Source organism: Macaca nemestrina, chromosome 6, assembly GCF_043159975.1.
Source record: "Macaca nemestrina isolate mMacNem1 chromosome 6, mMacNem.hap1, whole genome shotgun sequence".
Classification (NCBI taxonomy): Eukaryota; Metazoa; Chordata; class Mammalia; order Primates; family Cercopithecidae; genus Macaca; species Macaca nemestrina.
Genome location: NC_092130.1, coordinates 85,636,168 through 85,646,040, shown reverse-complemented (window position 1 = coordinate 85,646,040; position 9,873 = coordinate 85,636,168).

Here is a 9,873-nt window from a genome sequence, read left to right as displayed (position 1 = left end):
ATTGTGGCAACTGCAATAATTCTTTGGAGGCAGGGTTAGTCTCTTACCTTATCAGGCCAGTGCCCAGTGGGACACAATTAATCACTGTCTTATTGTAGTAAAAACACTCTGCTAGCTTGGGAGATTTAACCACATTCCCACAGGAACCTGCTTCTCCAAGAGGGCTTTGTAAACCTTTGATAAGGAGAGAATAAACTAATCAATAGTTGTTCTAACAAAAAAATCTACTATTTTTTGTAATAAAAATATTTTTATCATTATTGTTTTAATAATATTTTAACTAAAACATCTATACTGGTAGCATACAGTATATTAGTATTGAGCTTCATTCCCACTCACTTAAATCCAAATCTATAGTATTCTGATCTTGGCTAGACAAAGAGAAAGCATCTTCAGTTTAGGAAGAAAATAGTATTAAGCTAGTTGTCAAGAAAATAATTTGTAAACTAGATCCCCCCAACAGGTCTATAATTAATTTCATGAAAATAGTGAAAGCTTTTGTGCTTAGACAAAATGTTAGAAGATTCCTATAAGTAAGAGCAGTGTCAGAACAAATATTTGCAGGCTGAGAAGACACCACTTTGTGAAAGTTGCCATGAGATGTAGACTTTGTACAACGGTTACATTTGAGAGCTTGACAGACTTCATATGTTTTACAGATTGATGACAATACACAGCAATCATAAAGCTAGATTTCTAATTCAGTGACGTTCTAGAAAAATACAGTAACAACAATAGTGGATTACACCATTTGATGATATTACTTTTACTGAACAAAAGTTAATGGAGTATATTTAAATCCTTAAAGGATTGTTCAGTAGCTTTTTCCATTTTAAACTGTACTAGTACTTCCATTTCATGATACCAAAATTCTCTCAAGGGGAAACTTAAGAGCACATAGTACTTGCTTTCAGTCAACAGAGTCAGTAGAGGAAAAAAAACAAAAACCTTCTCACTAAGAGGAGTAAAACATGACACCATAAAACCCAGGTGTTAAAAAAAATTATGGCAAAACCAAAACACGCACACACACGCACAATTTTTCATGTTATCTTCAAGTTTTTGGCAGAGAACCACAGCACATCCTGGGGTTCAAAAAGTAGTTTGTCCTCATATTTAAACATATGTATCCAATTTGGAAATATTCATCAAGGGACAGAATTCACAAAGAGACAGAGACCATTTGCAGAGCACTTCCAGGCACAACTCTGGGAGAGAGGCCTGAGCGTCCCCAATTTACAGATGCTCAGAGGCATCAAGTGACTCTACCCTATCAGTCAGCTGCCCAGGGGCAGAAATAAAATAAGAACCAATTTGTCTAACTCAAAAATTTGCTGCTCTTAGATATATTCTACATTACCATCTATGAGTCATTCCTGTATCTTTATTTAAATAGTCAGAGGCCAGACACAGTGGCTCACACCTGTAATCCTAGCACTTTCAGAGGCCAAGGCAGGACCACCACTCAAGACCAGAAGTTCCAGACAAGCCTGGGCAACATAGTATGACCCCATTCCTACAAAAAAAAAGTTTTATAAATGAACTGGGCATGTTGGCACACACCTATAGTCTAGCTACTTTGGAAGTTTAAGAAGGAGGTTTGCTTGAGCCCATGAGTTTGAGGCTGCAGTGAGCAATTATTGCACCACTACACTCCAGCCTGGGTGATAGAGGAAGACTCAACTTCAAAAAAATAAAAAGAAAAAAAGAAATAGAGCAAAAAATCTACTGAGGAACATTCAGCACTTCGCTCCTGTACTTTGCATTTACTTCATTTATTTCTTTAAAATTTCCTATAAAGTACCATTTGCATTAAATCTGACGTCTTTTTCATTTGACTAAGTCTAACTATATGTTTGAGTATTATTTTCTGTTCTTTTGGTAAAGAAAAGTTTAAGTATAAGCAAGGGAAAACAGTATTTGGAACATATTTAGCAAAGGGCTAAAATCCTCACTTCATATGGAATTCATAAATAAGTACAAAAATATTCGAAATTAGGGAAAATGGCAAAGAACTTATACAGATGATCACAAAGTATTTCTCTATTTCTTTAACAGATACTTTCTGAATGTCTACCATGTACTCTATGCTGTGCTATGTATTAGGGATAGAATGAAAAAGTATTTATTGACTTCTTGCTACATTGTTTAAAAAATGGTTTATTTAGGGCCAGGCACGGTGGTTCATGCCTGTAATCCCAGCACTTTTGGAGGCCGAGCCAGGTGGATCCCTTGAGGTCATGAGTTCGAGACCAGCCTGGCCAACATGGTGAAACCTCATCTCCACTAAAAATACAGAAATTAGCTGGACCTGGTGGCACATGACAGTAGTCCCAGCTACTTGGGAGGCTGAGGCAGAAGAATTGCTTTAATCCAGCAGGTGGAGGCTGCAGTGGGCCGAGACTGCACCACTGCACTCCAGCCTGGGCAACCAGAGTGAGAGCCTATCTCAAAAAAAAAAAAAAAAAAAAAAACCAGTAAAAAAAAAAAAAATTTCATTTTTCAAAAATATGTATGCATAATTCATAAAAATGTCTGGAAGGATATATATCATATATTCACAAAAATATCTGGAAAGGTATATATCAAGTGATTATCAATGGTTGGTTGGATTTGTTTATTTGAAACAAAATAATAAACATTTCTTTTGTAATAAAATAGCTTCATAAAAATTAAAAACCTATAGACATTAAATCACTCAATTATTTCACATATTGTTCAGAGTTTTTGGTAATAAAAACATATTCTTTTTTCTTATACAATGGAAGATAGACTCCAATAGAAATGGACTTTCTTCCTTTTATAACATTATCATCCCACTTCCTGTATTCTACGTTCAAGACCCAACAGACACACAAACACTGACAAATGTGCATGCAGATACACAAATACACAGACAGAAGAAGATTGTCTCCCTCACAGTGCATACACACACACACACACTCACAGAGACAGAGAGAGACAAAGTCTCACTTTGATGTAAGTGAAAAAAGAGTTTGGCAGAGATCTGATGGTCTTGACCTTGGAAATACTTTTTATTATTATCTACATTTCTCTAGACTTTTCTTTCATTTGCAACCCCTGAATGCAGTATTTTTCATGTTTGTGTATTATAAAATGTATAAATTCTTTCATTGGAAAAATAGCTCTCTGTCTGACCCCTCTGTTTGTTTTTGTGCCTAAATAATCCATTCTATTAGCTCTGAGTATTAGACAGTCTAAGGACATGTGGCAGACACATGACTATAGCAGCTGCTAGTCTAAGGAGGTGGCAAATCTTTCTGTGGAATCAAAACAGATTAATATGAAATAGTTGATAGGAGGTAGTAATTTTTTCCACTTAACTTTTAAAATTATTTTATTTAGACTCATGTATAAAATGTTACATGTCAATCTATAAAAATAGTTTTAAATAAAATATAGGTCTCCTTTAAATGATTAATAAAGTATTAATTAAAGAGTTAAAACCAGCCCCATAATATGTTCCTTATAAATATATTGCCTAAAAAAAAAAAAAATAAATATATATATATATAGCCTTAGTCCATCTGTAATGCTATAACATAGTACCTGAGACTGGGTAATTCATAAAGAACAGAAATTTATTTCTCACGGTTTTAGAGGCTGGGAAGTCCAAGACTGAGGCACGGACATTTGGTGAGGATCAGTCTCCATTTCCAAGATGGTGCCTTATTGCTGCATCCTCTGGAAGGGAAGAATGCTGCATCCTTATATGGTGGAAGGGACAGAGGGTCAACACAGTGTACCCTTCAAACTTGAGCCCTTTTATAGGGGTATTAATCCCATACATGAGGATAGAGTACTTTTATTTATTTATTTATTTTTTTGAGACAGAGTCTCCCTCTGTCACCCAGGCTGGAGTGCAATGGCAAGATCTCAGCTCACTGCAGCCTCAACCTCCCAGGCTCAAGTGATCCTCCCACCTTCGCTTCCTGAGTAGCTAGGACTACAGGCACATACCACTGCACCTGGCTATTTTATTCATTTATTTATTTTTATTTTTTGTATTTTTTGCAAAGATGGGTTTTGCCATGTTGCCCAAGCTGGTGTCGAATTCCTGGACTCAAGTATTCGCCCACCTCAGCCTCCTAAAGTGCTGGGATTACAGGTGTGAGCCACCAAGCCCAGCCAGGAGGGAGTATTTATGACTTAATCACCTGCCAAAGGCCACATCCCTTAACATGGTTGCATTGGGGATAAACTTTCAACATGAATTTTGGAAGGGACACCATAATTTCAACCATAGCATATATAATTAAGTATTTCATTCAAGAAATTCAATAATTCCATGTTACTAGCAGGTCAATGACCATTTAAAAATATATTAATGGTTTAATCACAATGAAAGGTTATCTGATTTTCAACTTTTTCAGTTTTATGTACAGAGCTCAGTGACCAAAATTTTTCTTTTAAAAATACAACAAAGTTCAGCTGGTAATAATGCGTATGAAGTACACTCCTCTAATATAACTTTGTAAAAAGAAAATGAATTGAGTGTTTGTGGGGAGCTCGCTTTAAACCCAACTCTATAATGATTATAAACTAGATTAAATTTTTTCCGTAATCTAATAGTTACCCAGTTTTTTACTTCATTGTGAGAAGTCTTTTCATTTTCAATGATTATTTTCCAGCTAACAACTGTCAAGAAACACACGAACATTAACTGACATCTCAACAAGAGTTGGTCAAAATCTATCTCAATAGAATTATATCTCTGGTGTTTTTCCATGGGTTTTTATTACTCAGAAACATTCCCAAATTTTCTTTTTTGATATTCCAAAAGGAAGTTAGCTATCTCCTTACTTTTCCTCCCTCTCCCAGCAGCGAAACAAAAACCCATGTCGCAGACCTTCTTTTAGACTGATTAGTAACAGATCCTTTAATGGCCCACTTGATTCTATTAGGCTGTGAAGTCTTCCTGAATAAGGAGAGGATTCACTCACTTCCTAGAGCAACTGCCCAGTTGATATGGTTAGGATTTGTGTCCCCACCCAAATCTCATGTCGAATTGTAATTCCCGGTGTTGGAGGAGGTGCAGGCGGGAGGTGATTGGATCATGGGGGCGGATTTCCCCCTTGCTGATCTTCTGATAGTGAGTGAGTTCTCACGAGATCTGGTTGGTTAAAAGTGTGCAGTACCACCCCCTTCCCTCCCTTCCTCCTACCCCAGCCACTAATGGGTGGAGACGTGCCTGCTTCCCTTTCACCTTCTGCCATGCTTGGAAATTTCCTGAGGCTTCCCCAGAAGCAGAATCCTGTACAGCCTGCAGAATTGTGAGCCAATTAAATCTCTTTTCTTTATAAATTACCTAGTCTCAGGTATGTCTTTATAGTGTGTGAGAACAGACTAATACACCAGTAGATAATCTAAGATAGATCTCCTTTACATCAGACAGGTAAATTAAGTTGTTTCTCTCCCTTCTCATTCCTTTCATCATTTATGTAAATTCTTACATTCTAATGTTTTTTTTTCTTCAGTAACTAGAAAAGAGGACAATTTCTCCCCTTCTCAATCTTATCTAAACAGAAACTCTGAATACATTATCCAAACCTTCAACAATATTTATTTGTTTTAAAGTCACACAAATACACATGTGCATATATATACATAATTTTTATGCAAAGTATACCTTTATTAATATTTGTTTAATATTTCTGCTTTAATGTTAAAGAGACAATAAGATCCCTGCTATCAGAAACAAGTCTTATCAAGTCACTTGTATAATATAACAGGGCAATGTAGAGTTTGATTTTGCCATTTTGACCCTACTGTTTTTGACCCTGAGGGTATTTTGATGCGAAAGTATTTTTTAATAAAAATATGTAAATCAGAAGCTAACATTAGTGAATCTTAGAATTCTATAGTCAGCTAAATATCATTCAAGAAAAAAAGTTAAATGAAAGCTTATTTTCAGACAGAAATCAGAAGAATTTACCATGAATAGGCCCTAGCTGTGAAAGAACTACTAAAGGAGGAATTTTAGGAACAAGGAAATCCTGGAGGAAGAACGAATGTGAGAAGGAAAGATAAGAAAAGAGAGTGATTAACACATGGATTCGTTCAAACAGACACGGACCTTTAGAACAAGAATAATGACTAAGTTTTACAGTTAAAAAAAAAAGAATGCTGAAGTATTGGACAACAATTACATGTAAGTTGGGCATGGGGACATTCAGATAACATTTATATATTAACTAATTAAGAATTGAGATTCAAATGATGGCATCCAAGAACATGTATCTCAGATTACATTTTCCAAAGATGCTGCACCAGTATTTCCCATCCCACAATGTGACCTTGACACTCCTCTCATCAAGAAATGGGGTCTACGTCCTCGCCCCTTTAACCTGAGCCATCTTGTCTCTGAGTTGTACCCGGTAGCATGCAGCTGAAGTGACACTGTGTGAATTCTAAGACTAGGTTATAAAAAGTGACGTAATTTTCTCCTTGTTCACTGGCACACCCACTTCTGTACCCTGGCGCCACCACTTCTGTACCCCGGCGCCACCATGTAAGATGTCCAACTACCCTGAGGCCTCTATGCTGTGAGGAATGCAAGGGCAGGGTACGTGTAGGGCAACTGGTTATCAGCCCCAGCTGAAGTCCTAGCCAACAACAAGCATCACCTGTCAGACATGAAAGTGAAGGTGCCTCCGGATGATTCCAGCCTCGAGTCACTGGGCCACTGAAGGATGTTAAATCACCGCAAGTCATTTGAGTTTTCCCACCTGAGGCCCCAGACATCATGGAGCAGATACAAGCCATTCCTATTGTGTTCTGTCTAACCTCTGACCCACGGAATTTGTCAGTAAAATGAAATGGCTGTTTTAAGCCTCTAAACTCTAGGATAATTTTATTTGTTATCCTAATAGTAACTAGAGCAAACAGGGAAAGCCTTTTCCATGTTGTTTTTTTAATTGCTTTTTTATTAATGTTTAAAGTTTTCTTCATATAGATCTCATGCATTTCCAGTTAGTTGCATTCCAAGAGATTTTATCCTTTTTGTTATTACTGTCAGTGAAATATTTTCTCCTATTAAGTTTATAAGTGGGTGTTGTTTACATATATAGATTATGCATGCATACATTTGTTCCCAGACAATTTACTTAATTTTTCAATTTGTTTTAGTTCGTTTTCTTGTTGATTCTCTTGGGACTTCCAGGCATACAATCGTATCATCTGAAAATGATGACTTTATCCCTTTTCTCTAATTTTTTATATCTCTATTTTATTTTTCTTTTATATTTGCCTTGGGTAATTTAAATTCTATACATGTTGAGTTTGCATAGATATATTATTTTAGATAAAGTTAGTGAATTTTTATTATTAAGCTTGCTGGGGAAGATCAACTGGGGATGACTAGGCAATTGGATATACAGGCTCGAGGCTCAAGAGAGTAATATGGGATCTGAGAATTTGAAATCTGAGAATCATCAATGTAGGGGCAATCACTGAAGTCATGAGAGCAGATGAAAGGGCTCCAGGAGGAACAATGTATAGCAAGAGGAGAGAAAAGAGTCTAGGACAGAACCCTAAGAAACATCAACATGTAAGAGACTGACTGAACAAGTAATCCTGCAGCAGAGAAGTTGAAAAAACAAGAGCATTTTGCAATAGAAGGAAAAAAAGATGGCATTTCAAAAAGGGGGAAAGGTCTGTAAGCTCTTGAGAAAGCTAAGGATGTCCTTCGGATTGGGCAATTTGAGGGCTGTTGGTGACCTTGAAATAGCAGTGTGACTGGAGTGGTGGAGGAGGAAACAGTTTGTAGTGAGTTGAGAAATGAATGGCATATAAGAAAGACAGAATCATTTTTAACAAACTTTGAGGAAGTTTGTCTTAATTATTAGAATTAATAATGGGACTTAGCAGAGTTATGAAGGCAAATCAATTTCAAAAAATCAACGGTATTTTTATACACCAATAAGAAAGAGGTAGATGATGAAACAGGAAATGATTCCCTTTATATTCACTTTATAATAACATCTAAAAATATCCAGTATGTAGGAATAAAACATTACTGAAAAACATTAAAGAAGACTTAAATAAGTGAAGAGATACATACTATGTTTATAAGTTGGAAAACTGAATCCCATATTAATTCATAGACTTAATACAATCGCAGTTAAAATCTTAACTTCTTTCCTTTGTGTAACTTGATAGTCTGATTATAAAATTTATATAAGATTGTGGCCCGGTGTGGTGGCTAATACCTGTAATCCCAGCACTTTGGGAGGCCAAGGCAGGCAGTTCACAAGGTCAGGAGATCAAGACCATCCTGGCCAACACGGTAAAACCCTGTCTCTACTGAAAATACAAAAATTAGCTGGGCGTGGTGGTGCATGCCTGTAGCCTCAGCTACTCGGGAGGCTGAGGCAGGAGAATGGCGTGAACCTGGGAGGCAGAGGTGGCAGTGAGCCGAGATCGCGCCACTGCACTCCAGCCTGGGGAACAGAGAGAGATTCCATCTCAAAAAAAAAAAAAAAAAAAAAATTATGTAAGATTGCAAAGGGCCAAGACGAGACATATTTTTCAAAGGTGAAATAATTAAGGCAGCATAGTATTGACAGGATAACCAAGTAGACGAATAGAAAAGCACAGACACTTAACATATGAAGTAGATGGTACTGCAGAGCAATAGGGAAAGGAAACTCTTCAAAAAATGAAATTCAAACAATAGAATATCCATATGGAGAAAAAGAAAATTGTTTTCCTGTTTTGTGTTATGTATAAAAATTATTTGCAGGTAGATTAAATACCTACATGTGAGAGGCAAAATATAACACTACTAAAAATAATATAGAAAAAATTTTATGATCTCAGGGTAGGGAAGAATTTCTTTAACAAGACAGAAAACATCCTACTTATAAAGGAAAATATTGATAAATTTGATTTCATTAAACTAAAGAACTTCAGTTCAGCAAAACAAAGAAATTAAAAGATAAACTACAGAATGAGAAGCCATATAAGTAACAGATATAGCTAACAAAAACTAAAATCTAGAATACAGAAAGAATTTGTTCAGATCTAGAACAAAAACCACTCAATGTAAAATATGGACAAGAGTTCAACAGATACCACATAAAAAGACAAACCCAAATGGCTAATAAAGTCAATCTTATTATTGTCAAGGAAATGCAAATGAAAATCACGATGACTCACTGCCCACCAGAACTGGCAAAAATACAAAAGTGTGAAAATAACAGGATGGTTACTTTGGTGAGGATAGAGAGTAACAGAATCGCTGTGTACTATGGGTGCAGTGTAAATTGAAGCTGCCACTTTGGAAAATTGTCTGGCATTCTCTCATAAAATTAAATATGTGTATATTTTATGATGTCGTAATTCCAATCCTACATATATACCATAGAGAAAAATGTGTATATAGATGCATATATCAAAATGTTCCTAGATGCACTGTTTATGATAGCTTAAATCAGGAAACAACACACATAGTCATCAACACTAGAATGGATACATAAACCATGGTATATTCATGTATTAGAATTCCATACAGCAACAAAGATGAAAGAACTGTTATATACAACAATATGGATGAAGCTTCTATAAATAACACGGAACAAAGGGAGCACAACACAGGAAAATATACACCATGACTCCATTTATATCAAATTCAAAAGCAGGTAATTATATGATTTAGGATTGCATGCTTGCAAAGTGTATTGGCATACTTAAGCTGAATAATTAAGGACTGTTTAATAAAAGGTGTGGGCAGAGTTTAGGAAAAACTACAAGGAATGGTGCATGCCCTCGGGCTCATAACAGCCAGAGCCGTAACCAATCCTACGCCTGAGAGAGGTGCATGGAAAGGTAAGTCTCATAAAAAATGTGGCC